Here is a 24,852-nt window from a genome sequence, read left to right on the forward strand (position 1 = left end):
GATTCAGAACCAGTGGACCCTAAAACAGCCATTGGAAACTTCGTCATCGTTGGCACTGAGGCTGATGTAGGAATTGTATTTTAAACTGTAATTATTTAAAAATGCACTTATAACACAGACTGAGAGCTACAAATATGTAGATTATTTTTTCCATATGACTTAAAAGTTTCCCTAACAGTCTGAGATTCACAGGCACTTGTTTCTATCCATTAGAAGACCAACTATCAGCGTATTTGTTCCAAGGAATTACTCAATTACTTTTAAAAATATTTTCTCCTTATAATTGTCGCTAATTACATTGTTTGTAATAACCTGATCAAAATTAATTGAAATGATTGACCCTTTTAATCTGAGATTACTATAAATAAAGGCAACAGTAGTATACCGCTGTTCAAAACTCATAAATCTATGGACAAAAAACAAAATCGGGGTAACAAACTAAAACCGAGGGAAACGCATTAAATATAAGAGGAGAACAACGACATAACACTAAAATGTAACACACATAGACAAAATCCCACGAGAATAACAAATATAACATATATATATAACATCAAAACCAAATACATGAATTTGGGATAGACAAGTACCGTGACACGTCTTATCGCAATGTGAATTTACACTCAGAATTAAGAGACAACAAACGACACAACGTTATAATGTAATACACACAGAAACGAACTATAATATAACAATGGCCATATTCCTGACTTGGTACAGGGCATTTTTAAAGAAAAAAATGGTGGGTTGAACCTGGTTTTGTGGCATGCCAAACCTCGCACTTTTATGGCCATGTAAAATATAACATTAAAATGACAACACATGACTACAATATAAATAAATTGGAGAACACAATTGACAAAGAATCACACGAACAACAGCCAGCAAAAGGCAACACGTTCAAAATTTTAATACGCCAGAAGTGTATTTTGTCCACACAAGACCCACGTGTGACGCCCAGATACAAAAGTTTGAAAGCCGAAACGAGTAGAAAGTTGAACAGCATCGAGGACCAAAAAGATCAACACATTATAGTAATCTCAGTTTTAATTGTTAAGGAAAGACATTCTCATTATTTTTATATTTGGAAAAGAATTTGATTAGGGTAAAAACCCAAGTTCATTACAAAGCATACTAGACTGATTTAAAGGGAAAAGACAAAACAAAACAGAATTGCTTACAAATAAAAACGATTATTTGGTAATAAATCTTTATTTTTTTTCTGTTCTAAATTTCCAATCGATTATTCTTCAATTATTCCTATTCTATAATCTTGATTTTTTTTTCATCCATTATTCTCTATTCAATGAATAACCGTCGAAACCCATCCAAACCTTCCTTTATACTTTTTGCCGCTGTGGCCGTAATTAACCTTCATTTGGAAAAAAACGGTAAAACTGAAGCCTTTTTCCATTTTGTTTTTAAAAAAGCATTTAGTGGAATCAATCATTCATGAAAATTAAAAAAAAATATTAAATAGTATCGATGATGAAATTTATATATCTTAATTTCATTTTTAGTTAGCATGTGTATACGTGTATCATAACCATATCCCAGCCAATTCACAAATGCAATTGTTTTTACAGGTAGGTAAAACAGGTAAAACATTTGTACAAATGTATATATTTGATCAAGGAATTGTTTATATGATTCCTTGATTAGATACAATAAACAGGACCTGTTTCACCTTAACAATTTTGTTTGTTGGATTTATGAGAATTTTCTAAACACGATCCATTCTCAATTGATATATGATATCATAGTCATATAGCTAATTTTAAAAACTATTAAAGTAGGTTAATTATAATAATATTCATATAATATGATTAGTAAAGACAGCATTGAAAATAATATTGCACTTTGTTTTATTCAATTTTAATTGAGCAATTACATGTCGTCTGCTAACGGTAAATTTTAAAAATATGAAACTACGTTAAAATAATGTAGCTAGCTTTTTTGAGTGTAACCGGTTTTATAGGGAAATTGAGACTGACCAATCTCTGTGTTATAGTATTTTCAGTGCTGGTGAAACAAAACAAGGAAAAACTCGTCAAAAGTTGATAAAACCTAACTGAGTCACTGTCAAACTACAGAGTGTGGACATAAGTATTCATCACTTGATATTTTTCGCCATATATTGTATACAAAACTACATTTAATTTTTATTTTTATTTTGGGGTCATTTTTGGTTTGATTTTAAGCAACTTGGTACAAAGACACCTTATCGCTATTTGTTCGCCATTATACAAATATAGCCTTTGTATGAGGTCGATACAAGGATATATTGACCTGAAAGAAGTATATTGACTGAGGACGAAGTCCGAGGTCGATATACTTCTTTGGGTCGATATATCCTGTATTGACCTCATCCAAAGGCTATATTTGTTATATTATTAATTTCTGACCATATTTGTATCAAAATCGTCATTTAGGTTTGTTGGAACTTTATAGATATTACATTGTCTCCTTGACAATAACAACATATTATTTGTTATTTCATTTACTTTTTTTTTTAACATCTTATGTATTTGAAGATTTTTTTCGTCAAATAATTGATCACAGATGATCATGTGTTTCAAATCTTTAAACAATATCCTGAAATTCATTACACGACGTCACAAAGTATATTGGTTTTTAGATATTCTAAAAATAACCGTGCAATATGCTTTTTGCAGGTCAATATACTTTTTGCTATCCGCCGTTTTCTCTCTACCTTCGAAAATATAGTTTAACATGTGACTATCCCTAAACGAATCAAATTTGTTAAAATATACGAATTAATAATATTACTGGATATCACACAGGTTCCCGTAAAATGCTAATGTCATAAAGCAAAATATCTGACGCCACAATGGAAAAGTGATTGTTGTATGCGTCAAAAGTTCAAGCGACCGGGTCAGCCAAGATTAGCCATAAGTTGTATAGAAGCAGAATTGTCACAGGTTTATATGTTTATTTGGTTACATTTTTTTTTGGAGAATCATTTTCATTTTTTTTTCACAAGATAAACACAAATATTATTTTCTGCTTAGAAATTCACTATATATTCAACCAAATTAGATTATATAAATTTATTGTATGTGTTCACATCAAGAGAAAAGGAAAACACCTGAAGACACAACTATTACCAAATAAACAAACATACTTTAGACAATTCTACGGGTGCAAGACAAGTCGGCCTGGAGACAGTTCGGACCGTCTCCTAAAAAGACCACTTGGACCGTCTAAGAAGACAACTCGTACCGTCAATAAGAAAACTCGGACCCTCCATAATAACAACTCAGACTAAGTCTAAAATTAACTTCTAACAAAATAAATGATTTAATGGGGGAAAAGTATGTACCTGATGAAAGTTTTGAAGCCGATTTATATAAATAATTATAACTCAGACTGTCTAAAGACAATTGAGTGTTAATCCCAAGTACTTTTATTTTGGTTGCTTGAAAGCTGTATGAGAAAATAATGGTTCTTATGTTTTGATGAAGTCTCTTTTTCATATACTTTGAACAAAGTATTTTAAAGTACCATCGTATTAGTGAAAGCAATACTCCAATTTCAAAATAAAACTATAACTGCAATATAAAACACTAAGTAAAACATAGCAGGTACACAAACTCCAGACCAGAAAGTCATTCACATAAGATTTAAGCACAAAGTAAAACATCATTTTAATTTTATAATAAATTGATAATGATAAGAAAAAAAAAATACATAAAATAATTTACCTGCAAATTCAGTAACATGCTGTAAAAATGATGTTGCAATCAAAAATATATCGTTTAATAATTTATTATAATTTATACAGTTCAAATCCTCTTTTAATACTTTGTCTGTGATGTCCTTGTAGAGGATCCGACAAAGTCTATAAGGACATCTCAGACAAAGTATTAAAAGAGGATTTTTATAGAATCTGAGATGTTTTAATACTTTGTCTGTGATGTCCTTACAGAGGATCCGACAAAGTCTATACGGACATCACAGACAAAGTATTAAAAGAGGATTTTTATAGAATCTGAGATGTTTTAATACTTTGTCTGTGATGTCCTTGTAGAGGATCCGACAAAGTCTATAAGGACATCACAGACAAAGTATTAAAAGAGGATTTTTATAGAATCTGAGATGTTTTAATACTTTGTCTGTGATGTCCTTATAGAGGATCCGACAAAGTCTATAAGGACATCACAGACAAAGTATTAAAAGAGGATTTTTATAGAATCTGAGATGTTTTAATACTTTGTCTGTGATGTCCTTATAGAGGATCCGACAAAGTCTATAAGGACATCACAGACAAAGTATTAAAAGAGGATTTTTATAGAATCTGAGATGTTTTAATACTTTGTCTGTGATGTCCTTATAGAGGATCCGACAAAGTCTATAAGGACATCACAGACAAAGTATTAAAAGAGGATTTTTATAGAATCTGAGATGTCTTAATACTTTGTCTGTGATGTCCTTATAGAGGATCCGACAAAGTCTATAATGACATCACAGACAAAGTATTAAAAGAGGATTTTTATAGAATCTGAGATGTTTTAATACTTTGTCTGTGATGTCCTTATAGAGGATCCGACAAAGTCTATAATGACATCACAGACAAAGTATTAAAAGAGGATTTTTATAGAATCTGAGATGTTTTAATACTTTGTCTGTGATGTCCTTATAGAGGATCCGACAAAGTCTATAATGACATCACAGACAAAGTATTAAAAGAGGATTTTTATAGAATCTGAGATGTTTTAATACTTTGTCTGTGATGTCCTTATAGAGGATCCGACAAAGTCTATAATGACATCACAGACAAAGTATTAAAAGAGGATTTTTATAGAATCTGAGATGTTTTAATACTTTGTCTGTGATGTCCTTATAGAGGATCCGACAAAGTCTATAATGACATCACAGACAAAGTATTAAAAGAGGATTTTTATAGAATCTGAGATGTTTTAATACTTTGTCTGTGATGTCCTTTATATAGAGGATCCGACAAAGTCTATAATGACATCACAGACAAAGTATTAAAAGAGGATTTTTATAGAATCTGAGATGTTTTAATACTTTGTCTGTGATGTCCTTATAGAGGATCCGACAAAGTCTATAAGGACATCACAGACAAAGTATTAAAAGAGGATTTTTATAGAATCTGAGATGTCTTCTTAGACGGTCCGAGTGGACTCTGTCCAACTTGTCTCCAGGGCCGAGTTCTCCAGGATTCAATTCTACGTCTTTTAAGGCTTTGTTGATAAAAATCCAACCATAAATGCCCTAAAAATATTTTTTTGAAATAGTGTGTTTTTATCTGAAATATATAGCAAAAAATGCAGGTGACAAACACTTTACAAAAACAACATACAGAGATGTGCAAAAAGTATTTGGTCACAATGGTTGTGTGTTTACGTTTCAAAACGAAAGTTGTAAAGTTCATAATTGCGCTGTAAATAAATCAACCAATGAAATACAACAAAAATAAAAAACTTACCTCTAATACTTTGTTAAGTGTCTTTTTAGCTTGATTACATTTCCTTTTCGGAATCGACTTGTATAAGCACTGAATACAGTCAGGAGTAATACTGACCCAAATACAGTGTCAATTGGAACAATTCATTTTTAGATTTAATCATCCCAGTACTTGTTTGAAGTTTTCTTTTTACATATAACCAAATGTTTTCTATTATATTCAAGTCAGGGGACTGTGCAGGCCAGTTCATACCCTTTATTCCGTTGACCTTGCACAATGGACAGGGTTGTTTTCATCCTGGAAAAAATAATTTCCTCCCGGGAAATGCTGAGCTAGCACTGGCCACAAATGTTCATCAAGTATTTCTTGATATTTAACAGCATTAATATTGCCTTTTACAGGAGTAAGTGTACCAAAGCCATTCCAGCAAATACAACCCCAAATCATGATTTGATATTTTGTTTGTGATGTCTGCGGTTGAACAAGGTCCGGTCTCCACCCCTCATCTCTTTCTTGCCATACGAAAACATGTTCAACATGTCCAATCATAATTTTGCTCTTATCAAAGAAAATAACCTTTTTCCAGTGGTTCATCTCCTTTATTCTCTGCACCATGCAAGCCTTTTCTTCTTTTTGACTTCCCTGATCACTATTTTTTTCTTATTTACACACCTGTGATACCCATGTTTATGTAAATGGTGCTAAATGGTACGTTTAGACATGGGAACACAATTTTCTTCATTACACTTGTTTGTTATGTCACACTTCTCCAACTTGTCTTTACAATGCATTCTAGACTGCGGTAGTCGAGTGGTTTTACAAACAATGGTTGGCCACTTCTTGGTTAATTCTCCACAGAACCTGTAGCTATAAATTTCTGAACATTGTCAATATAAACTGTTGGCTTGGGAATTTTAAGTATGTCAGTGATTTTTCGGCGAGAAAACCCATTCTGGAACATTTCTACACATCCGTTGACAGTTCCTAACCTTTTCTACCCATCTTGTTGTTTTACTTGTTTTAACAAAACTAAGTTTGTGAGTTCGAACCCCGTGGGTGCACTCGACTCTAAGCTTCATCGACTAGGATTGTCAGTTTTCCTATCTAAGGTTGGTGGTTTTCTCCGGGCACTCTAGCTTCATCCACCAATTAAAACTGGCCACCACAAAATTGCCTAAATGTGGTGCTTAATAAAGTGGCGTTAAAACACAAAAAAAATCACAAATCTAACTTTAGTTTAATTTGCCTCAGCCAAATGTGATGAGACTTATACACCATGCTTATTCACACTAAACTGTGATCAAGTATAACTTTGGTAAGCATCAGTATTACCGTTCTTGATTTATGCCCCTTTATAATGTTATACATGTATGCAAACACGGCCGTCATCTGCGACCCATGGACACATTCCCCATTGCTAACTTTTTAAAATTGATGCAAACTGTTTCTTATTCAAATTTTCCTTTTTAGCTCACCGGGGCCCGAAGTCGAAGGTCCCCATACGATTGTGAGCATATGTCATCACTTGGCGTCCATTGTCTCCTGTCATCTGTCGTTGTAAACTATTTAGAAAATCTGAAAAATAAATAATCAAAACAACAACTTATGCATCTTTATTGTCAAAATATACAGCAGAAATTTCATAATTTACATATCTGAGTTGTGGGCATGCATATGGTGGTGTTTTATTCATTCAAAAATGGGGAATTTTCTAGTTTTCGGATAATAACTCAAGAATGCTTTCACAATTCAAACTTGCAAGAAATTGTGGTGAATTTTTTATATTTATTGACATAAGCTCCCTTTCGATTTTTATAAATATATGATTTTATGTTTCCGAGTTTCTGGGTTTTATACATAAAAAAGGGGGATTTTCCAGTTTTCGGACAAAAACTCAAAAATGCTTTCAGCAGTTCTTATAAAACTTTGGTGAATTGTTTATATCTATTGATGTAAGCTCCCTTAAGACTTGAATAAATTTAACATTTTACATTTCTGAGTATGGGGTTTTATTCATTAAAAAATGGGAGATTTTCTAGTTTTCATACAATAACTCCAAAAAGCTGTCAGCAATTCTCATGAAACTTTGGTGAATTGTTTATATCTATTGAATTAAGCTCCCTTTTGATTTTCATAAATTTCTAATATGACATTGAGAATTAACACAACAGCAAGAAATCTTAAATTGAATATAAATTAAATTCAATAATCAATTTCAAGTTCTTTGACTACATTTATTCAGAAACCTATAATATGTCAAATATTTAATTACAATCCAAATTCAGACCTGTATCAAGCTTGAATATTGTGTCCATTTTTGCCCCAACTGTAATGGTTGTACCTCTGTGGGCGTATCCAGCTGCGCTGAGCGAAGCAGATTATTAGAATTGACACAGCAGGAGATAATTATTTTATGTCAAATACATTTTGATAGATTGTTTTAGAATTGTTAATTGTTATGTCTCTGATTTCAGGTTCACTGAAAGTCTGAAACCCAAAGAAATGACAAGAAATATTTAACATTGCTGTAATTGTATTTGGTTCATGAAGACATATGAGGAGAAGTGAGTGTAAAGGTATTTTTGTTAAAAGTATGAATTCTTTTTGGGTTGCTTCAGACAAATTCCAAGGTGTGACATGAATCGGACAATTGATATTCCTTCATCTGGAAGAGAAATGAAAGATACCAGAGGGACAGTCACACTTATAAATCGAAATAAACTGACAACACCACATGGCTAAAAATGAAAAAGAAAAACAAGAGCAAACATGACACAACATATAAAACTAAAGAATAAGCAACACCAACCCCACAAAAAATTGGGGTGATCTCAGGTGCTCTGGAACAGTGAGCAGATCCTGCTCTTCATGAGGCACCCGTCGTGTTGCTCATGTTATAACAAATCCGGTAAATAGTCTAATTCGGTACATTCATGAAAGGGAACGGGATTGTTAGTTACAACAAAAGGAACATATTCGATATCATTTGTGAAACGTTTAATCCATAACGGTCAAACAACTCATGATGGCATCTGTAAAATTTATGGAATGTTTTAAGCCAAGTATTTGAAACTTGAAAGTCAAGCAATTATCAAAACAATAACAGTTGGAGAGCTGTGACCAAAAAATTTTTGAATTTTTATGCCCCACCTACGATTCTACGATAGTAAAGGGGCATTATGTTTTCTGGTCTGTGCGTCCGTTCGTCCGTCCGTCTGGTCGTTCGTTCGTCCGTCCGTCCGTCTGGTCGTTCGTTCGTCCGTCCGTCTGTCCCACTTCAGGTTAAAGTTTTTGGTCAAGGTAGTTTTTGATGAAGTTGAAGTCCAATCAACTTGAAACTTAGTACACATGTTCCTTATGATATGATCTTTCTAATTTTAAAGCCAAATTAAACTTTTGACCCCAATTTTAAGGTCCACTGAACATAGAAAATGAAAGTGCATATTTCAGGTTAAAGTTTTTGGTCAAGGTAGTTTTTGATGAAGTTGAAGTCCAATCAACTTGAAACTTAGTACACATGTTCCTTATGATATGATCTTTCTAATTTAAAAGCCAAATTAAACTTTTGACCCCAATTCCACGGTCCACTGAACATAGAAAATGAAAGTGCATATTTCAGGTTAAAGTTTTTGGTCAAGGTAGTTTTTGATGAAGTTGAAGTCCAATCATCTTGAAACTTAGTACACATGTTCCTTATGATATGATCTTTCTAATTTTAAAGCCAAATCAAACTTTTGACCCCAATTTCACGGTCCACTGAACATAGAAAATGAAAGTGCATGTTTCAGGTTAAAGTTTTTGGTCAAGGTAGTTTTTGATGAAGTTGAAGTCCAATCAACTTGAAACTTAGTACACATGTTCCCTATGATATTATCTTTCTAATTTTAATGCCTAATTATATTTTTATGCCCCGTCTACGATAGTAGTAGGGGCATTATGTTTTCTGGTCTGTGCGTCCGTCTGTTCGTTCGTCCGTCCGTCTGTCCCGCTTCAGGTTAAAGTTTTTGGTCAAGGTAGTTTTTGATGAAGTTGAAGTCCAATCAACTTGAAACTTAGTATACATGTGCCCTATGATATGATCTTTCTAATTTAAATGCCAAATTAGAGTTTTGACCCCAATTTTACGGTTCACTGAACATAGAAAATGATAGTGCAAATTTCAGGTTAAAGTTTTTGGCTTCAGGTTAAAGTTTTTGGTCAAGGTAGTTTTTGATGAAGTTGAAGTCCAATCAACTTGAAACTTAGTATACATGTGCCCTATGATATGATCTTTCTAATTTAAATGCCAAATTAGAGTTTTGACCCCAATTTTACGGTTCACTGAACATAGAAAATGATAGTGCAAATTTCAGGTTAAAGTTTTTGGCTTCAGGTTAAAGTTTTTGGTCAAGGTAGTTTTTGATGAAGTTGAAGTCCAATCAACTTGAAACTTAGTATACATGTGCCCTATGATATGATCTTTCTAATTTAAATGCCAAATTAGAGTTTTGACCCCAATTTTACGGTTCACTGAACATAGAAAATGATAGTGCAAATTTCAGGTTAAAGTTTTTGGTCAAGGTAGTTTTTGATAAAGTAGAAGTCCAATCAACTTGAAACTTAGTATACATGTTCCCTTTGATAAGATCATTCTAATTTTAATGCCAAATTAGAGAATTTATTCCAATTTCACAGTCCTTTAAACATAGAAAATGATAGTGCGAGTGGGGCATCCGTGTACTGTGGACACATTCTTGTTTATCCAATTTCGTGGTCCATTGAACATGGAAAATGATAGTGCGAGTGGGGCATCCGTATACTTTGGACACATTCTTGTTTTAATATGAATTAAACAGGATTTTTCTTAATATTATAAAAAAATAAAAATAACATTTTAGTCTAAAATGACAAATCCACAATAATAAATACACACAATAATTTCTGAAATTACAGTATTGTAATGGAGATGCTTCCATGTTGATTTCCTCATACTAGAGAAACTAGATAAAATTTACAATTGTACAAGGATTTCCCAAATTTTCATGAATATTTCAATTTGATATTCTTATTTGAAATTTGTAAACTTGATAGAATAGACCATAATCATATAGTAAATAATAAGTAACATGAGTAATGGATTTGATGTTTTGAAAAAAAAATGTTACAATAGTTGATATCTTTTCTATTTTTAGCTCACCTGAATCATAGGACAAAGTTAGCTTTTTTCATCACTTGGCGCCTGTCATCCATTGTCACCATAAGTTAACTTTTACAAAACTGCTGGGCCAAATATGACCAAACTTGGCCACAATCATTATTTGGGTAAATAGTTTTAAAAATGTGTCCAATTATCCTGTCTGATAACCAACAGTGCTCAAAAAAGAACATAGTTTTGTCTATCATCTAGAAAACCATTATAAATAGAGAAAATATGACATGGGAAAACTGTCAAGAATGTTAAGATCAACCTATTGTTCATTCGAATCAAAACTATCAGACAATTTCAAGAGTTAGAAACGAAAAGTTTTACCAATGTAAATTATTTTTTGCATAATATCTTGAAAACTATAAAAGATATAAAGAGAAACAATGAAACAGCAAAAATGATCGGCAAGACAAGATTTACAACATTGCTAAACTTGTAAGATGACTTCTTTGGTCCTTAATGAAGTTGTTGCTCTTTAATGATGATTTTGACCAATTAGTTGACTTTTTATCTAAGATCTTCAAAAGTACAATGAGTATAAAAGATAGATACAAACTGGAATAAGTAAATATAATCAGGTAAACAATTTCTACAGATAAACTAACATGGTTGAAATTGTAATGCTTTAATCTTTTTAATGATGATGTTTAGTGGTTTTACCTATTATCTTTAGAATTATGATAGATAGAAAGACACTTTAAAAGACAAAAATATATCAGAAAGACAAAATCTACAAATAAGTCAACATGGTTTATATCTTATTGGAGTTCTTGCTTATAAATGGCATTTTTTTCCCAAATGTTTGCGTTTTTGTATATCATCTTGAATAACATAAAAGATAGAAATACACTTTAAAAAAAAATTCTCAACAAGACAAGATCTACATATAAGTCAGATTTCCCAAAATCGATATTAGACTCTTTAAAGGGATTGCCTTTAAATGACAACATTATGTTTACCTTTTTCCTTTTTTGGCAAAAGCAATGGAAGATAGAAAGAAACTGTAAACAGAAAAAATAATAAGCAGTACAACATGTACAAGATCAATAAAAAAGAGATTTTTGTCATGAATTCTTTCTAGTCCATAATGTTTTAGAGGTTTCCATTATTGAGTGAAAATTTCCATACACCTAGGTGAGCGATACAGGCTCTTTAGATATCTGATTATCCATAAGTCTACTGTACTATCATAGACACACAGAAAATACAAATAAACATGGTGGTCGTTTATAACATACATCAGAAAACAACTGATCTTTTTATTTCTAAGGATTTTATATGGTTGATTGAATGTATAAACTAAGACATTTAGATTACCAAAAATTAGTTTTAAGAAAGTAGATCTTAATACAGTTAACTCTCGTTGTCTCGAACTCGGTTGACTCGAAATTTCGGATGAGTCGAAGTTTTCACGTGGTCCCGAACTTTGTTCACATAAATGTATGTAATTCGACTCCTGATGAGTCAAAATTTCGGTTGAGTCGAACTAAATTAACGATCCCAAAGTTAACAAAAGCATTCAAAATTCATAATTTATCTCGAACTAATACACATATCTCAAAACATGACCTCCGGCATTTAAATGGATTGAAGAGTTAATCTGACAATACACGTGTAATTAAATTTCCAGTCACTGTATTGATTTATGACATGCTATTTCCACGAGTGTTTACCTGAGATTATCTTTTATAGAATTTTTATAAATAATAAGTGATACATTGTTAATGTTCATGAAAAAGTATTTAAAATGTTTACAAAACAATTAATTGTAATTAAACTAATGAGCTTGGCTGTGTATTAAGTAAGGATTATGACTTCCGTTGATGATCACCTAAAAACTACTCAATCGGCGCCTTTAATCCTGTTGTGTTTTCTTTTGAAAAGAAAGAGCGAGATAAAACAAAATGAAGAGAAATCTTAATTATCTAAAATCTCTTGTATCCGAGAATAAACCCTTTTGTCAACTATAAACGACCCGAATAATGAAACTATCGATTGTAAATTACTCTCTCGGATAAAAGCCATAGGAAAAAAATGTAACGGAAACAATTGAATAAGTAAAAATAATGTTATTATAATAATGAAAGACCATGACATACAAATACATCGATCTGATACCAGAATATCGATCCCCTTTCCATATTCACCCGGATTTATGTTAGCTTTACCAAGCTAAGCAAGAGTTGTGTCTCTTGTTCTGGCAAACTTCAGGTTTTCGTTTGAGTCGAACTACGTGTATCTCGAAATATTTCTGTGGTCCGACTGACTTCGAGATAACGAGAGTCGACTGTATATACATAACTGTAAATTAGAATTCCTTTCTTTCTTTGCAGGATATATATTTCCACCATGAGCTGTTGTAACTCTTGGAACGTATGAGTAGTTAAGTGAAGACACATACAAGATGGAGATGGATGGCGATTCCATTGACACTGATTCTGTGCAGGAGGTGCAAACTTCTATGCCAGAATTCGAAGGATCTCAGAAAATTCCAGGTACAGATTCTGTAAGAGACATTCCTTCAAATGAAAATCTCACAAATAAAGTATGTGAACGCAACCATTATCAGTGTGGATCATTCCAATGTTTTGAATGTCGAGCTATATTTAGAACATTCTTTGATCTGTTCACACACATAGTGGGATATCATCAGGCTACAAGATCTGACTTACTCAACTACTGTAATAATTGTGGCACTGGTTTCAGGGATGGAAATAATTATCAAACCCACATCACTAGAAGGAAATATATCTTACCAGAAATGCCTTTTGAATGTGACAATTGTGGTATGGGGTTTACAACCAAAGTCCTACTAGACTTTCACATGGAAGGACATAGAAATCCTGATCTAATCCAGTGTGGATCATGTAATAAGACGTTTTCCGTTAATCCTGTAGAATTTGTTAAACACTATAGGCATCATTTACCGAACATTAACCAAGGCAATGAGAAAGAAAAACCAAAACTTATCAGCAGGGAACCTGTTTTTAATTGTAGTCTTTGTAATGAGGTATTCCTGACACCATCAGAATTATATATTCACCTTAAAACACATTCAGGATTTGAAACAAGGATTTGCCTTCAATGTGGGCTAGGATTCGATAAACAACACTTGTATAATAAACACAAACATAAACATAAAAGCAATCCTGATGAATTAAGTCATAGTTGTACCATTTGCAAAGAACAGTTTCAAAATTCAACATTGTTAGAAGTCCATTTGCAGGTGCACAATGGAAGTTATTTATACAACTGTCACATGTGTTCAAAGGACTTTAAGTCTGGAGTTGGCTTATATTATCATTTGAATGATCCAATAGAAAAATGCGAAATGTTAACAGTAGATCATAAAATAAGTCCACCAAAAACATTATTTAAAAACAAAAAAGCAGTCTCTGATGATCGCAATGATAGGAAATGTTCAGGCTCAGTATTGTCATGTTTAGACTTTGGAGTTAACAAGGAAACAACAAAAGAGGGAATTAGTATTTATCATAAAATCTATAAATACAAAAGTGAAATATATAGATGTTTCAGTTGTCAAGAATCTTTTGGAAAGTTTGAAAAATTATACCTTCATCTTAAAGAACATGGTTTTGATAAAGTGGATATCTGTTGTATGTGTGGACTTGGAGTAAGTGGAACAGCACGGTTTTATAAGCATAAATTGAGTCATCAAACTGAGAAATTAGAATTTTTGTATCATTGTAATGTATGCAACAGTAAATTTTTGTGTTTAGACATGCTGGACAAACACATTGGTATAACACATAAAGAAAGGGGTTTATTGAGATGTGACCAATGTAATGACAATTTTTCTTCCAAGGACTTCAAGAAACATTTGTATACAGTAGTGCACAAAAAAAATAAGAAGAAGCGTCCCCGTAATACTCATGACTTTGGCGATAAAGTTAATACACCACCTGGGAAATATACACCACTTGAGTGTAAACATTGTGACCGTAAATGCAGAGGACAAATGGAATTAAATATACATATTAATGATAAGCATTTCTTAGTATGCCAACTTTGTAACAAGAAATTTGATACACATTCTGAAATGAAGACACACAACAAAGTAGATCATGCAGAAGATTTTCCATTCAAATGTGGTGTGTGTGACAATGTTTTCTGTGACTATAAAACCATGATTCATCATATTAACATTCACAGCAAACTTGCAGACGACACTGTTGTACATGTCTGTACTGTTTGTAGCAGGATGTTCACTGATAAACAACAATATGAATTACATCAATCAGATCATGGCTTCAAGTATTGTACAAACTGTAGACAGAGATTAGACTCAGGAATTGATTTAAAAAAGCATCTGAAGACATGTCCTGGAGCAGCGAGACAAAGATATAAAACACTAACACAAAAAAACAAAGGTGATATTATGGATGAAAATATGATTATTGTAGAAGGATTTTTCGAAAAAGAAGAAAAGTTAGATAACGAAAGGAACAAAACTATGGTAATTGACAAAGACATGAAAAATATGAACTGTGATGAATCTCAGGAAAATGAAAGTGAAGAAAGATTAATGAACAAAGAAAAGGAGGAAGCACCTAGAGGAAGGCAGTATATTTTCAAAAGGCCTTTGAAAAAGAAAGAATCTGTAAGTGCAGATGGTAGGAATTTATTTGCCATGTTTACCTCAAGAGCTTCTGAGATTAATACAGAAAATGATGAAAAGGAGGAATGCAAATCAAACAGCAGTGAATCAGAAATAAACAATAGTGAAAAACAGAAACTTCAAGTAGCATCAGAGAAATCTGATTCACTAGTGTCTAAATCTGCTGATAAAAGGAAAACAAGAAGCAATTTCGTTAGAAAAGATGAAAAATCTTCTACCAGCAACATGAGCGATATGGAAGTAATCAGTAAACACAAAGAAAACACTGAAATTCATAAAGAGAGCATCAAAGAAAATGATGAATTAAAGAAGACAAATAACAAAATTGTAGCTACTGGCAGCGAAAATATGTCTAAGGTGGATACGAATAAAAAAAGTCAAACAGCATCATGTAGTCGTGTAATTCTGCCTGTTATAAAAGATGGGAAAATAGAATCATTTCTCAGATTTGACCCAATGAAAAAAAGTCATGACATTTCGGATAGGTTATCTCTTTCCAATGTTCCCATCTCAGTTAAAGTGGACCAACCTAGATTGTCAGCAGCTTTCAGTCATGGCATACACATACCAAATGCAAATGATTTGATAGGACAAAAATTATCTACACAAATACAAACTCCTAGTAAAACTTCGGAAGCACAAACTTTAATCCAAAATGCAGGAGTCTTAAATAAGAGTAGTTTGTCAAGTTATACAGCTAACAGTAAATTGTCAGAGTTGAAGAGTCCAATTTTACTCCCTATAATGAATCAAGGAAACATTCAGTCTGTCCTCAGTTACTGCCCATTTAAGACTGGAATCATTGATATGGAAACTGAAGCAACAACATCTTCATTATCAACTAACTGCACTGAACAATCAAAAAGGTCAACAAATCCTGTTACATCTACAAGTTCAATTATCTATACAAACCAAACAACAATAGCATCTCCGTCTGCATTTGTTATTACTGACCAGTTGACAAAGCCAATAAAGTCTGTTTACTCAGCAACTGAAGCTGTTGGTACTAACCAACAATCAGAGTCTGCTGAATCTCCAGATAGAATAACAGGATTCATGAAGACAAAAGCAGGGGATAAATCTGTAAAATCATCCAATCAAAATAAAGATCAAGCTGGGTTTCAATGTATCAATGATCTGAAAGAATTAAATCGAAATCCTGTAATTGAGTCTGACAAAAATATTTTAGAAGCAAACAACACATCAAGAAATACAAGTAAAAGCAGCTTTTCCTCTAAATCATCTAAAAAGTCAGAAACTGAAAGCATTGAACTTGATTTAGATAATGATTTGGAAACATCTGATGGAAAACAACAATGTAGAAGTCTACGAACTCGTAAACAAAATAAAAAATATACAACTGGTTTTGTCACTGGAGAAAAAAAGAAGATTATATATAACACTGTAAAATTTAATTGGAATTCAAACCTTGATAGTTTGAGAAAGAAAGAAATACAGGTCCACAGTAGCAATCAAAAAGCAGTTCGGAAAGATTTGGAAGAGAGTTGCACTAGCAGATATACTGAATCAATTGTTGAAAAAGAATTAGAATCCAGCAATCCTGATACAATTAGTAATGGAAATCATACTGACAATGAAACAGACATTACCATGAAAACTAAATCTGATGAAGTCATAACACATTCTGGTACAATTAAGAAAAATAAGCTGGCTTATTCATGGTCATATACTAAAACCAAATACAAGAAGAAAAAAGTGAAACCACATAAAGTTATATTAAATAAAAAGGAAAGACATTTATTACGTCATAAAGGCGAGTTTACAACTGCACACAGGAATGACCAAAAACTTGATTCTGCAAATGCAACTAAAAAGGACTTAGGAACTGACCAATCATTATTTGTTTGTGGCCATTGTAAAATTGGCTTTGAGAATTATCGCTATCTTATAGTCCACTTACCTTGTAAACATTCTGGCCAAGATGTCTTCATTTGTTTTCAGTGTGGCCATGGATACATCTATAATACACGTTCTTCCAAAGAAGAAATTAACCATCACAAGGAAACACACAAAATGGAAGATCAGGAAATGTTGCCTTTCATTTGTACAAGATACAAATGTAGTCCTAATGCATTTAAAAGTAAGAAGTTGAAGGAAATACATAAACAGATATGCCATGACAAGAAAAGCAAGGGATACTTGAATTGTGATATATGTAATAAATACAAAATTAAAAGTGCAATCCCTAGATTCATTACGCATTATAAAAGATGCCTCAAAATGAAATTTATTGACAAACAAAACAAAAAGGACAAAAGTGAGGTTGACAAGCAAGAGCTTTATAGTGAAGAAAAGTCAGTTGATGACATTCTTGTTAAGCAGGGAAATGACCTTGATGAACAACCAGTAAAGGAGGGACTTTTTCTAGAAGAATCTTCAGCTAATAATGATTTGAAACAGTTACCAGATTTTAATGAACAATCCATTGATAGTGTAGGTGTCAAACAGGGGGTAAACGTTCAAGAAGAGCAGTCCTCTATTATAGATAGACGGAGAAGCTCAAGACACAAGAAATCAAATGCAAAATTTGTAGAAAGACCGTCAATTCAGTCAAAGGAATCTAAGAACAACATAGATAAGAATGTTAGATTATCAGAAAGTAGCAAGCCAAAAAATAATAAAAATACAGATTCTTTGAAACCAGATTTCAAAGAGCTTTTTAGTACTGCTGATTTTTACTCATTTGGAATGGATATTGATGAATCTGATATAGGTAATAAAGATGGTATTTATTGCTGTGACCTTTGTACTGCAAAGTTTAACAGTTATAGTGATCTGTATTTTCATTTGCATGAGCACAAATTATCAGATGTAAAATATGTATGGCCAGTTATCTGTCTTGTTTGTGGTAGAGGAACGAAGATGTCAACATATTATAAAGGCAGATTAAGTTCACCATGGTACGAACCTCACAAGAAACATGAACATTTGCAGTTATTATACACATGTCAGATCTGTAATGAAAAATTTAATCGCCAAGAATTTTTAGATTTGCATACGAGGAAACACTTTGGTCAGGAACTTCTTGTGTGTACCTGTGGGAAAGATTTTCCTAATGGAGGCAGTTTTGTCATACATATTAAAAGTAAAATATGTGTTATGCCAAATAACACAGGAGTGAACTTGTCTGATACCCTGGCAAAAGAGACAAATGAGCAAGAATATGATTCCTCCAACACTCAACCCTTAACACTCTCTACTGAACTACCTTTACTAAGTGCAAGGGAAAGTAATGATGCTTATATCAATGAAAAGAAGAACAAAGCAAAAGATGAAGTATTAATTCCAGATAAAGAAGGGATAGATGCCAGTCATGTAAATGCTAAAAATAAACTTCATATCAGCAAAAAACAAAAACAATTGTCTAAAGAGGAAAGGAAAAAAAGTTTGGTATTGAAAAGGGAAATGCAGAAGAAACGATTTAAGCTACTACAAAAAAAGTTTGTAGATGCCCGCAAAAAACATAAAAAAACAATTAAAGAACTACATGTAAATGGTGTCCATTGTAAAGTTTGTAACCATTTCTTCAAATTTGATAAGAGTTCTTATTGGGCTGGTTATATGTGTGAACACAGCAGATCCTTTACATATACAAATGCTGCAGTTTGTCATCAATGCGGCAAAATTTTCAAACAGAAACATTGTCTTAAAGTGCATATTAAGCGAATGCATTCAGAAAGATTACGTAAATGTTATATTTGTAATACACCATTTTCCATTGAAATAGCATTGCATCAACACCTGTTGAAAATACATAATGTCCGTCACACAAATGAAATGACAAATACATCTTCTTTAATGGAAGATCATAATTACACAAAAGTAGAGAAAAATGTTCAGAAAGCTCCGCAGAACATAAAATATATTGATGTCACATCTACTGATATTGTTGAAGGTTCAAAGGCAGAGGATTATATTATGAAAATGGGAGACAAAAGATGTGCTTGCAAACTGTGTGGCAAGGTTATAAATCGGTTAAAGGATTGCAGAAAACATGTCAATAGACATCTGACTGAAAAAAATATTACATGTCCCATATGTTTCAGAACCTTTGCATTTCAAAAAGATTTGGACTTTCATAAAAAGGATACGCATGATTCTGCAAAGAGGACATGCGAGTTTTGTGGTAAGGTGTTGACAAGGCGAGGTTATCAAATGCACATAGAAAGACTACATAAAGATGTATACGTACGTGAAAAAAAGATCAAATGTGCAATATGTCAGATGTCTTTTGCATACTTTAAAGATATGTTGCACCACAGAAAGGTTTATCATGGGAACAAATATAAATGTAATATCTGTGGTCAGACATTCACCGAGTCACGAAGTCACAAAAGACACAAAGAGAAGAAACATGGAATAATTGTTCCACTAGATACAAGGTATATCGCAAGAAAAAGTAAAACATCTGACTTGTCACACACAAATAAAGAGGAAATAGATAGATCAAATATTATAGGTTCAAAACATATGAAAGGGAATCAGTCAAAAAAACAAATTAGGGAAACTTTGGATGCTGTCAGCTTTTTACAAAGTTTAATGAATTCTTCACCAGGGAAAGAACCTATAATTGAGCCATCTACAAATAAACCATCTTTATCTTGCAAAGATACAATAACACAGTTGTCTAGGAGAATTCAGTCAAAAAGTGCAGGACAAAGTCAAATATCTAAAATACCAGCAGTTCCAATGATGAAAAATGTCCAGTCTCAAAACAAATCATTAGGACCAAATCAAACAGCATCAAATTTCACCCCAGCACAGTCTTCTCATTCTAACACCAACTCAGTCAAAACCTGTACAGTTACAAGCGATATCAATACAAGTATTCAACCAACAAAATCAAAGCATGTTCAAAGATATGATCATGAAACAGATGAAGTGCTATTATCAAGTCACAGAGGTGGTGGTGCTAACTTACAAGAGTTGAATGGAGATCAAGACAGAACGACTGCTACCGGAGAGAATACTATCATTGCAAACAGCTTAATGAAAGCGAATGAAGTAACTTCAGATGAATTTTTTATCTGTGATTTATGTGGTGCTATATTGCCTGATAAAACAAATCTGAATGCACATCATAAAAGAGTCCATAAAAAAGACACAAGGCAGTATCGTTGTAATTTCTGTGGTGTCATCGTAGAGAACATAGACAAAGCATCTAAACATAAAAGAAAATATCATAAGACAATAAAATATGTTTCATTTTGCTTTACACCAGTTATAGATTCAACAAAACAGGAAATCAAATTGGAAATTGACGTAATGCCAGACATGCATCATTCCTTGGAGGTGAATAATACCAGGAAAAGAAAGCAAACACCTACTGTAGATGGCGCCAGTAAATTTATCAAAATGGCAAACCCATTGGTTATGGAGGTTGAGCAGGATGGTAATCAAGAAAATCTATTGGGTATACAGGACAAGGTGGGTGGTCATCATGAAAAACCATTGATTATGGAGGTTGAGCAGGATGGTCACCATGAAAAACCATTGATTATGGAGGTTGAGCCGGATGGTCACCATGAAAAACCATTGGACATAGAGGATGAGCAGGATGGTCATCAAGAACATAGTTATACTGAGGACGATGAGTCTGACTTTGAGGGTGATGATATTTACGAAGAAAACATATTAGATAATGATATTACAAACAATTATAAAGAGATTACTGTTGATAAGGTAACTGCTCCAAGCACCATTTCTGATTGGGTACAATCACTCAAGGATGGACAGCTGACTGATACAGTACCCAATGTTTTGATTGAAGAGATAATTGTTCATGATCATGATTATACCGAGAGAAAAATATTGGATGAAATGCAGGAAAATCAGTTTATATATACTGCAACTAGATTAGATCATCTTGAGGATGTAGAAGGAAAAAGTCTTCAGAAAACTGTAAAAAAGGAAAGTAGCATCTTTGATACTGAGAAAAGTGTCCCCAATTTTAAATATGATATAAAATTCCATATGATAGAAAGTGAAAATCCATACAAAGAAAGTAAATCCCAAAATGACAAAGAAGACAAAGTTCGAAACAACAAACTAAACCTAGATCAAAGTAACAGAATAGATACAGTTCAAAGTAATAGAATAGATACAATTCAAAGTAATAGAATAGATACAATTCAAAGTAATAGAATAGATACAGTTCAAAGTAATAGAATAGATACTGTTCAAAGTAATAGAATAGATACAGTTCAAAGTAATAGAATAGATACTGTTCAAAGTAATAGAATAGATGCAGTTCAAAGTAATAGAATAGATGCAATTCAAAGTAATAGAATAGATACAGTTCAAAGTAATAGAATAGATACTGTTCAAAGTAATAGAATAGATACAGTTCAAAGTAATAGAATAGATGCAATTCAAAGTAATAAAATATATACAATTCAAAGTAATAAAATATATACAATTCAAAGTAATAGAATAGATACAATTCAAAGTAACAGAATAGATACAATTCAAAGTAATAAAATAGATGCAGTTGAAAGCAAAAGAGAAGTTGATGAAACAAATGTTGGTCAAACTCCTAGTAAAATAGATAAACAGATCAGAAAGAAGATAGTTTCCAAGCCAGTGATTATACTAGACAAGAAAAATTCAATTGGAACAGATGGAGTGATGGAAGGTATTTCTATGAACAATGAAAATCAACAAAAGGAATGTTTCTTTAAGTTTGGAAAAAATAAACTCATAACACAAACCGTGATTGACACAGAAAACAATGAAAACAAAAACATTAACCGTGTTGTAAATGTTCCACAGAAACTAACAAAGCCATATGCAGCCAATATCCGAATTCCTGATTATTATGGACCAATATATAATACTGTTGTAAACTTACCAGAGGGTATTGATGATGTTAATTTACGTGTAGTCAATATGGACAAAGATGATCAAGATATTTATCTTTTCTTTACAGTCTGAGGAGAAAAAATATGTTATATTGTATTAGGAATTCTTTCCAGCAGGGGAAATAATTTGCTTCTAAGGGTAGATAATTTAAAAGCAGTCAGCATTTTCATTCTTTTGTTTGTTTTAAAGAGTTACAATGAATGCTTATTAAAAGTTATAACATGCTTTGTGGAATTCTTAAATTTGTAAATTTACAGCTTTTTTTAATGATTCTACATGTTCAAGTCATTTATGAGTACATTTTATATAATCCATATGTTTTTTTATACAAATCAATGGAAAAACAAGTTGACTAAGTTATTATGCAGGACTTTTGTAAGTTTTAATCACAATTTAACTCAAATTTGATTATTTTTATAAAAAAAAAAAAAAACACACACATTTTGAAAAGCACCTTTTATAATTTAAGAAGAAGATTACTGTTTCTGAAAAAATGTTTTGAAAAAATGTTTTAAAAAATACTAATTAATTCTTTTTTTTATAATTTGTAATAAAAAGTCAAAGATTCTGAATCTGAGTACATATTAAGTACATAGAATTTATTCATTTACTGCACATATTATATATTGATGATGTATATCTATTCTAAACGTGTAACTTAATGGCTTATTTCAAGGAGTATATGTATTATCAAGCAAATGTATATATGCATTTGCATTGCATCCTAAAAAGTAATTTTCAAAAAGAATGGATACCGCATACTAAATGTTGTCATACATCAGTTTTATTCTTTTCATTTTTCGTCTCATTATTGAAAGCAATTGACATTTACAAAAGGTTTTGGCTTCTTTTCTTCCACTGATAAGATCCAACGAATAACAGTATGTTTATATTCAATTTGAAAACCTGCATTAGAATGGTGCATTAGGCATAAAGTGTAATTTTGGTCAGTGCCAAAAAGAAAAAGAAAATTTTCAACTTTTAAAAAATATTTTTGGCTTAAAAAAAACTATTTTGGAGGGTCTGGATGGCCTAAAATTCTCATGTTTCTGTATTCTTTCTTTTTTTTCTGCTTGATCAAATTGTAATTCATTGTTGGCAAATATGTGTCATCTCTATGGTAAAACTTGTCTTGTTACTGCATACACAGCAATTAATAATTAAGCAGAGTTGTTCTGCAACTAAAATTTAATCATTCAGGTACTTTGCTTGACATACAGCATACAGGTTAGTGAGATTTGAGAATACTATAAACAACATATTTTAATGTATACTCCCCCCCTTTCTAGTCCTCTTCCCAGCATTATAAGTCCATGATTTTCAAATTTTCCTGATGTAGTTAATTAAGAAAAGACCCCAGTTTAACATATTTGCAACAATTATTGTATGGGTTATTTTTTACATGCGAAATTGCGAAAAACAAATTGCTTGCAAAAAAATCTATTCAGACACAGTATTATCACAACTTAAACAGTGCATGCACCTTTGTGTTGAATGCTTGATAACAGATATCACAACTTAAACAGTGCATGCACCTTTGTGTTGAATGCTTGATAACAGATTTTGGTTTTAACAGAGAGCTTAGCAGTTTTAGAATTAAACTTATACATTTGTAGAAGAATTCAAGATGTTATTTTTCAATTATTATTTTTTTTCAGAAGTGCATTTGACAAAATGATCAGATTTTATTCCTCTTATTTGTTTGTGATAACCATTTAAAAAAACTTTTATATGTATCTGAAAAAGAAAATTTATGCAGCAATATAAATGTATTTAATAGTTAAACTTGTATAAAAATATAATAATATTTCGAATATAAAGGTTATGTCCTTGTTGAATCAAATGCAAAGTTAATTTTTTAGTTCAAGCTTTTAATAAGTGCAATATTCAACTTAAAGCTTTAATATGTTATATCAATTTGTTATCCTAAATAAAAGAAAATTAGTTCTTGTCATAAGGAATTCATAATATGAAAGGATTGTATTTTCACTAACCAACATATATGTATTTATAATGCAATTGAAGAATTTTTTCATGGCCATCATTACCTGATTATTCTCTTATGCTTATTGTTGATATAAATATACCCCCTTTTTTGCAGTTGACTTGAAAGCAAATAATGTTAATACTTTAGTCATGAATTATGATACATGTAATATGTGTCTACCAAACTAATGTATATGAATGTAAATGATTTATAATGTATTGTTTTTCTTTGTTTAACTGTTGGTAAATTGTTTTATGATTTATTATATTATAAAGACCAAGCATTTAGTTTGTTATTTTTGGAGTAAAGGTTGCATTAAAAAATGCTATTGTACCTTACTAAGCCTATATTCAACTCTTCTTAAATTTTTAGAGTACAAACAGCGAGGGAACTAGCTGTCGTTGAGTCTGTTATGCCTTGCAGGTCAAACATTTAATCAATAATATATCATCAGACTTTCGAACTTCAAAATAACAACAACAACAATACTTTATTGAAAGAGGGTTACACAGTTAGTTTTTGATTTATATCTGTATAATCATTGTTGTCAATAAAACGTTTTTATTGAAATTAGACGCAAATTGCAGAAAGTTGTACATTTCGTATAAATCTATCTGTTCTGTCTACAAGTATGGACAAAGGAAGATAACTCCAATTTAAAATATTGCCTCAATTTGTTCTGGTTATGTTTTATGTTCCAGTCTAAT

The 24,852-nt window shown here is 31.9% G+C and overlaps 1 long non-coding RNA gene across 2 annotated transcripts; it reads left to right on the forward strand.

Moving 5' to 3' along the window:
* Positions 1–24,425, forward strand: LOC143067312 (uncharacterized). 2 transcript variants are annotated; one of them, XR_012975914.1, is made up of 4 exons: positions 1–87; positions 7,927–8,028; positions 10,624–10,753; positions 12,971–24,425. It is a non-coding gene; the product is annotated as an uncharacterized LOC143067312 (long non-coding RNA). The 2 variants fall into 2 exon arrangements; XR_012975913.1 differs by having other exon boundaries at positions 7,927–8,016.
* The last annotated feature ends 427 nt before the right edge of the window (positions 24,426–24,852 follow it).

The sequence above is a fragment of the Mytilus galloprovincialis genome, chromosome 3 (genome assembly GCF_965363235.1).
Source record: "Mytilus galloprovincialis chromosome 3, xbMytGall1.hap1.1, whole genome shotgun sequence".
Taxonomy (NCBI): Eukaryota; Metazoa; Mollusca; class Bivalvia; order Mytilida; family Mytilidae; genus Mytilus; species Mytilus galloprovincialis.